We start from the raw sequence: 537 nt of genomic DNA on the forward strand, positions 1-537 counted from the left end.
GCCTGTAATCCGAGATACTTGGGAAGCTGAGGCAGAATTGCTTGAACCAGGAGGTGGAGGTTGCAGGAAGCCAAGATTACATCACTGCACTCCAGTCTGGGCAACAGAGCAAGATTCTTTCTCAAAAATAATAAAAATAAAAATGTGTTGTCTAAGCATACAATGTCTATAAAGTCTACAGCACAGTAACAACCTAGGCCTTCACATTCACTTACCACTCATTGACTCACCTAGAGCAACTTGCAGTACTGTAAGCTCCATTCATGGTAAGTTCTCTGTGAGTCTATCATTTTTTCTTTTATACTGTATTTTTACTGTACCTTTTCTGTTTAGATATACTTAAAAACAATTACTTACCATGTGTTCCAACAGCCTACAGTATTCAGTACAGTAATATGCTATACAAGTTTGTAGCAAGGTGCTATAGGATATACCATACAGCCTAGGCATTCACACAACCCCCCCACCGCCAAAAAAAGAAAGAAAATCACCTAATAGCACTTTTCTCAGGACACTTCCCCATTGTTAAGCAACACA

The sequence above is a fragment of the Symphalangus syndactylus genome, chromosome 13 (genome assembly GCF_028878055.3).
Source record: "Symphalangus syndactylus isolate Jambi chromosome 13, NHGRI_mSymSyn1-v2.1_pri, whole genome shotgun sequence".
Lineage (NCBI taxonomy): Eukaryota > Metazoa > Chordata > Mammalia > Primates > Hylobatidae > Symphalangus > Symphalangus syndactylus.